At 43.0% G+C, this 6,505-nt stretch overlaps 1 pseudogene; it reads left to right on the top strand.

Annotated features, from left to right (window-relative positions):
• The first annotated feature begins 4,620 nt into the window (after positions 1–4,620).
• LOC114585325 (RNA-binding protein PNO1 pseudogene) lies at positions 4,621–5,548 on the top strand (annotated as a pseudogene).
• Positions 5,549–6,505: the final 957 nt, after the last annotated feature.

Here is a 6,505-nt window from a genome sequence, read left to right on the forward strand (position 1 = left end):
TTGCGTCCCAAATGGTTCTTTTTTCCACAGTAGTGTTCATATTTATCTCAAAATAGTCCTTCAAGGCTTTTTGGGCCTTCTTAGTGATTTCCTGATCTCTAAATAAGTTGTCATTCATTTTCCATCTAAAAGAGCCGGTTGGTAGTAGTGTCATATCCATCTTTATAGCGTTATGGTCGGAGCAGGTCTTTGCGCAGATTTCCACCTTTCTGGCCTTAGGTGCCAGACCTCTAGATATCCAAATTTGGTCGATTCTTGTCCAAGTCAGTTGGGCTTCAGAGAAGAATGTTCCCTCTCTTCCCAAGGGGTTCTTTATCCTCCAGATGTCAATCAAATCCATATTGTCTGTCATTTCAAAAAAGGTTTTTGGTAGTCTGCCGTCTTTTGTAACATTTTGATTCTGTGACTTATCCATGTAGGTTGAAACAACCCCATTACAACTACCAGACTTTTAGAAGACATCTGAAGGCAGCCCTGTTTAGGGAAGCTTTTAATGTTTAACAGACCACTGTATTTTAATACTTTGTTGGAAGCTGCCCAGAGTGGCTGGGGAAACCCAACCAGATGGAAGGAGTATAAATAAATTATTATTATTATTATATTACTGCCAGCTCCAATGTGCATATGTTGTATCCAGTGGGTGCTCTCACCCCTTCCTCCCTCCCTATTATGTGGCCAACTCCTAGACTCCAATTACTTGTTCAAAGCATTTATAACTTGCTCTACAGCTGGAGACATTACCAAGCACCTTTTGTTGTTGTTGTTTAGTTGTTTAATCGTGTCCGACTCTTTGTGACCCCATGGACCAGGCACTTCTGTCTTCCACTGCCTCCCGCAGTTTGGTCAGACTCATGCTGGTAGCTTCGAGAACACTATCCAACCATCTCGTCCTCTGTCGTCCCCTTCTCCTTGTGCCCTCCATCTTTCCCAACATCAGGGTCTTTTCCAGGGAGTCTTCTCTTCTCATGAGGTGGCCAAAGTACTGGAGCCTCAGCTTCACGATCTGTCCTTCCAGTGAGCACTCAGGGCTGATTTCCTTAAGAATGGAGAGGTGTGATCTTCTTGCAGTCCATGGGACTCTCAAGAGTCTCCTCCAGCACCATAATTCAAAAGTATCAATTCTTTGGCGATCAGCCTTCTTTATGGTCCAGCTCTCACTTCCATACATCACTACTGGGAAAACCATAGCTTTAACTATACAGACCTTTGTTGGCAAGGTGATGTCTCTGCTTTTTACGATGTTGTCTAGGTTTGTCATTGCTTTTCTCCCAAGAAGTAGGCATCTTTTAATTTCGTGACTGCTGCTACCATCTGCAGTGATCATGGAGCCCAAGAAAGTAAAATCTCTCATTGCCTCCATTTCTTCCCCTTCTATTTGCCAGGAGGTGACGGGCCCAGTGGCCATGTTCTATAAAGAATGATACTCCTTGTGAGTAGACCAGCATTTGGGGTGGTTGGGGTTAACATGCCCGCCCATACAGCCTGCCTCATCTGAAGAAGATGACAAGAGAGATGATTTTGGGAGGCTGTGCAAGCTCAGAGAAAGAGCCTTCCTGCGGAGTTCCCTCTGGCTATCTAATGTGGGGCACTGGATTCGGCTGTCTGTTGAAATTTCATTTTGACCTGTGCTCCGCTTGTAATATTGCAAAATGCCCATCATCCTCCAACGATCTCCTCCCAAAGGGAACCAAATCTGGATAAATGCTATACCCTTGGAACTCCTTGCCACTTGAAGAAGTAAGGAAGGCATAGCACCGTGCTGGCAGCTGATCATACACACATGCACAACAGCCGCTCACATTTCTGCCAACTGAATAACAATGACTGTTCAAGTATCTTAACTAATTCACAAATCGTTATTTTTGCACGTTGAGTGTTGTTGTTTTCCTACCTCTAGTAATAAGCCATTAAACCACCTCCCCTCCCTGAATGCTACACTCCGAATATATACCAGGGCTTCAGAGGATTAGACAGCCAATTAGGAAAAAAGAGGGTTGATATGAATTTCTCTGTGATTAATGGTGCAAACCAAGAAATCCCTTTCCCCTCTGATTTAAATATGAGCTCCCTTTCATCATTGTGTTCACATGGCTTTTTTCATTTTAACTCTATTTCTATTCCATCCCTAGCAATATTGGCTTGTGAGTTCTTTTGTAGGTTTGAAAATAAATAAATCTTTCCCCCTCACTGTAATTAGACTTACATGTGCTTCTGTACATGGAATTATATGCTATTTAGACAGCCCAGCGTTCTATTCTGTTTCCTGCAAAATAAATCCTCTTTATTCACCTGAATCAATGGAGCCTGAATAAAGGTCATTTAAACAGATCTTCCTCCTCTTCTCTTATCTCCCAGGTGTTTATTCTATAATTCTGCCTCCCATTGTGCAAGACGGAGCAGCTTTCTTTCTGTTACCTTCCCTCCCTTTCTTTTCAGCTCTCAGAGAAATCATAACCTTTTATTAAGCAGCCACATACTGGCTCTCTTCTAAATCCCTATTAGCTGGGCTTTGGGGAAATGACTAATTAAATAAACTTTCTGTGGAAAAATTCTAGAGTTTGCGCAGCTATTTATACTTGCCAAACAATACTTTCCAACCCAGGAATTTCCAGCACAGAAATCAAGATTCAGTGGTTGTTTACTTCTAGGATTCTCAGCCTGAGCTAAACAATAACCTACATCTGCTCAGAAGTTAGCCAGAGCCTCAGATGATCCAAAATGACAAAGGATACTTATTGAAGGAGGAACAAATGATGCAATCAAAGTCCTCTTCCACCTTGAGCAAGACAAATAGCAATTTCTGTTATGGCAGTTCCCTAAGCAGATAGTTGAGGACATAGCTACCATTACCTAAGTCTGACTTGCCTATGATAAACCTTGTCTAACCCTAAAAAAAAATATTCAAAATTAAAACAAAATATATTATCCAAAAACATATCATCCCCCCCCATTTTTCCTCCCCCCCAAAAAAAATCCCACCCACCCCCCAACTTCCCTCAGTTCCAGTCTTTGGTTTTTCTGAGACTGCTGTTTTCTGCATGTTACAAAGTTGTATAGATCCTCAAACTATTTAGCTGATTATTATCAATAAAAAGTTTGTGAATGTTTATTCAAAACCTGCCAAGGAGTTCAGTTCACTTTGTTGTGTCTTCAGATACTTTGTAAAGGGTTCCCATTCATCGTTAAAGTCACAGTTATCCTTGTCCCGTAGCTTATATGTCAGTTTTGCCAGTTCTGCATAGTCCGTCAATTTTTCTTGCCATGATTCTTTAGCTGGGGTTTCTTCAGTCTTCCATCCTTGTGCTACCAGAGCTCTCGCGGCCGTTGTCGCATGCATGAAGATGTTTTTCAGCTTTTTTGGCAGGTCTTTCCCTACAATCCCCAACAAAAATGCCTCGGGTTTTTTAACAAATGTTAAATGGAACATTTTCAAACCTTGTCTAGCCCTGACAGTGGAGGTTGGTGCCCATTGGGTGGAAGGCAGGGGGGACAATGATAGGTGGCACCAGAGCCAATGGCAAGCTCTTATCCTCTTCCCTGCTGAGTGCTACAAGGGCAACTCTGAGACTAAGCTGGCAGCCAGCGTCACCTCATGGAATAGTTGTAAGCAGGTAGGCCGGTGAGGAACGTGGGTGGCGCTGTGGTCTAAACCACTGAGCCTCTTGGGTTTTCCAATCAGAAAGTCGGCGGTTCAAATCCCGGTGACGGGGTGAGCTCCCATTGCTCTGTCCCAGCTCCTGCGAACCTAGCAGTTCAAAAGCACACCAAAAGTGCAAGTAGATAAATAGGTACTGCTCCGGCGGGAAGGTAAACGGTGTTTCCATGTGCTGCTCTGGTTTTGGTGTTCCACTGTGCCAAAAGTGGCTTAGTCATGCTGGCCGCATGACCTGGAAAAACTGTCTGCAGACAAATGCCAGCTCCCTCAGCCAGTAAAGTGAGATGAACACCGCAACCCCGGAGTCGTCTGCGACTGGACTTGTCAGGGGTCCTTTACCTTTACCTTTAGGCCGGTGAGGGACTGGCTGAGAGCACACTGAGCTTGGTGGGTTTGTAATGATACCAGAGATGTTCAACCACATATTCCTTGCCTCATGTATATCTTTTTTCTGTTTTCTTTTTAAGAGGTGAAGCTATATAATTTTTAGGAGAGGGAGAGAAGAACCAACTGGAGCAGAGCAAGCTGATAACAGTCTGAAAGATTTCATTTGAAAATAATCATGGTTGGTTACTTGCTTTGCCTTGAAATTTTGACTGAGTGCATGATTTTATTTTCCATTTATTACTTGTCACAAAGTGTCTCTGGGGCAAACACAGGTTCCTGAGCTGCTTTCGAGTCATGTTTTACATCTAGCAGTGTCTGATATAGAAGATTCCCTTCCCTTTTCAGGTATAGCTTAAAGGCAGGAGGGGATTTTTATTTTTTTAAAAGTTAGCAGGTTCCATCATATATGACTAGAACTCGTTTGGCAATACAGCAGAACTATGGAACTGAATCTGAAATGTGATAATGAAAGGAAATGGCGTTAATTTGGTGTGTGGTGTGTACAAAACAGAGAAACCTATCTCATAGATTAATTTTTAAAAATGAGGATGCCTTTCGGCGTGTCCTGCGGACTCAGAATGGAGGGCTCTGCCGGCGAGAGTGGGGTCGCAGAGCCTCCCGCGGCCATGGAGGCTCAGGCTGCCGGTGAAGGCTTCACGCGGAAGCAGCATGCGTGTGAGCGCCAGGAAGGCGCCATGGAGACGGCCGAGGGCCCTCTGCCCCTGAAGCGGCTGGATTTTCCCCCTCTCCGCAGAGAGGCTCTTGGGGGTGGAAAAGGTGAAGTGAGGAAAATTTCTGTACCACCAAACAGATACACACCTCTGAAAGAAAACTGGATGAAAATTTTTACGTCTATCGTAGAACACTTACAGCTTCAAATTAGGTTTAATTTAAAAACAAGGAATGTAGAGATAAAGACTTGTAAACAAACAAAAGACGTAGGTGCTTTGACAAAAGCAGTTGATTTTGTGAAAGCTTTTCTACTTGGATTTCAAGTTGAGGATGCACTTGCTCTCATTAGATTAGATGACCTTTTTCTGGAATCCTTTGAAGTAACAGATGTCAAGCTGTTAAAAGGAGACCATCTTTCTAGAGCAATAGGAAGAATTGCTGGGAAAGGTGGAAAAACAAAATTCACTATTGAAAATGTGACCAGAACACGTATAGTTCTTGCAGACTCGAAAATTCATATTTTAGGGTCTTTCCAGAATATTAAAATGGCGCAAACAGCAATCTGCAACCTCATCTTGGGAAGTCCTCCATCAAAGGTTTATGGCAATATTAGAGCAGTGGCCAGCAGAGCAGCAGAAAGCTTTTAAGACGAACAATGCTGGATTTGAAGCTAAATGGATTTTCTGTACAAGGACTCGTATACAGAAACAGTGCGACTGAAGAAAAAAGCCTGTGGCAACTCTTCACTCCAACATGGGTGTAGGAAAGAGCGTAACTGTGTTCTCAAGCAGACATATTGTCTGATGAGCATATGCAATAAAGATGGCAAGCAAAAAAAAATAAAAAATGAGGGCGGGGAAAGATGCTTTCTTGATTTTTGCAATTCGCCCAATGTGTTTAAGCCAAGAACTTCTCTAAAATGATAATCATGTGAGATTCGTTCTACAATTATCTATCCACACACACAAATTCTTTCAGAACATAAGCCGTATTTGTTATGCTTCTTCTTCTTCTTCTTCTTCTTCTTCTTCTTCTTCTTCTTCTTCTTCTTCGGTGATCACTTGTAGCCGAGTAAGATTGTCTTCCATAGACACGGTTTTAACAATGAGTCTGTAAGTGACTGTGGAGGCCAATTCTGGACCCACACATCCATTCAGTTGTTCTGACTCAGGGAACAAGGCAGTTGAGCAGCTCGGCAACTGTATCCATGACTGAGCAACCCTTTTTAGGATCCGCTCTGCTCACCCTGAAAAGGGGGAGGGGCTAGACACCCAGCGGGGTCACCACCTAGCAGTCGTAAAAGACAATTGAACTTTGGAACATGGAATATATGGACTTTGTCAGATAGCACAGACAGCGAGCATCCTGAACGCAGAACAGCCATCATTGCAAGAGAGCTGTGTCGTTTTAACATTGATATTGTGGCGCTTCAAGAGACTCAAAGAACAGGCGAGGGACAACTGAAGGAAGAAAAAGGAGGCTACACTTTCTTCTGGAAAGGTCTATTTGTTATGCTACAGATCACTGATGATAGCAGAACATTTGAGACTTTATCCAATATTGGTAATATTTAGCTGGTTTGAGGATGCAGTACAGATGTCTTTAGTAAAAATCTTGTTAACAGCAGCCAGAATAATATGGGCCAGAAAATAGAAAGACCCTCATGATCCATCTATACAGGAATGGCTTTTGAAGTGCCTTGAACTAGAGGAATAGAAAAAGCAGCCTGATTTGCTCCAGAAGAGAAATGGCACCTCCTTCAGCACAAACTTGGTTGAGAGGAGGTCTTAC

The sequence above is a fragment of the Podarcis muralis genome, chromosome 1 (assembly GCF_964188315.1).
Source record: "Podarcis muralis chromosome 1, rPodMur119.hap1.1, whole genome shotgun sequence".
Lineage (NCBI taxonomy): Eukaryota > Metazoa > Chordata > Lepidosauria > Squamata > Lacertidae > Podarcis > Podarcis muralis.